Genomic DNA, 327 nt, shown 5'->3' with positions numbered 1-327 from the left:
TTTAAGTTACTTCCGCAGTGGTTGCACTTTTCCGAACCGGATGCTCTGTCCATCAATATATATACGGTCTATGGTTGAGACTGACTTCTACAATAGTTTGCTAGTGACAACACTGTGTGCTTCATCTTTCATCGCTAACGTTAGTCCGCAGTAGGAAGGATAACTAACTACTTAATTTGGCACCTGAGTGTTTTGATTGCATTAACTTTAGTTTCCTCTTCTCTAAATTCACAGCCTAGTGCTGTTAAATAGATTTTTTGTTGTATTACAGAAAAATCCGTCTGTATACTGTACTGTACACCTTGTGGCTTGTCTACTTCAATAACT

At 38.2% G+C, this 327-nt stretch overlaps 2 protein-coding genes and 1 long non-coding RNA gene across 4 annotated transcripts in view; 2 read left to right on the top strand and 1 right to left on the bottom strand.

The window, feature by feature from the left end:
- The window catches only part of LOC117948493 (myosin heavy chain, fast skeletal muscle-like), an 84,764-nt gene that overhangs the window by 57,080 nt on the left and 27,357 nt on the right, over positions 1-327 (top strand). The window lies entirely within an intron of this gene.
- LOC117948521 overlaps positions 1-327 on the bottom strand; it is a 15,682-nt gene that overhangs the window by 7,312 nt on the left and 8,043 nt on the right. For both annotated transcript variants that reach the window (XR_004657469.1, XR_004657470.1), the window contains exon 3: positions 38-43. This is a non-coding gene — a long non-coding RNA (uncharacterized LOC117948521). The remainder of the gene's footprint in view (positions 1-37; positions 44-327) is intronic.
- Positions 1-327, top strand: part of LOC117948494 (myosin heavy chain, fast skeletal muscle-like) — a 58,031-nt gene that overhangs the window by 56,776 nt on the left and 928 nt on the right. The gene's annotated exons all lie outside the window — the stretch shown is intronic.

This window comes from Etheostoma cragini, chromosome 8 (assembly GCF_013103735.1).
Source record: "Etheostoma cragini isolate CJK2018 chromosome 8, CSU_Ecrag_1.0, whole genome shotgun sequence".
In the NCBI taxonomy this organism is placed as follows: Eukaryota; Metazoa; Chordata; class Actinopteri; order Perciformes; family Percidae; genus Etheostoma; species Etheostoma cragini.
This window is presented reverse-complemented; position numbering and strand designations above follow the sequence as displayed.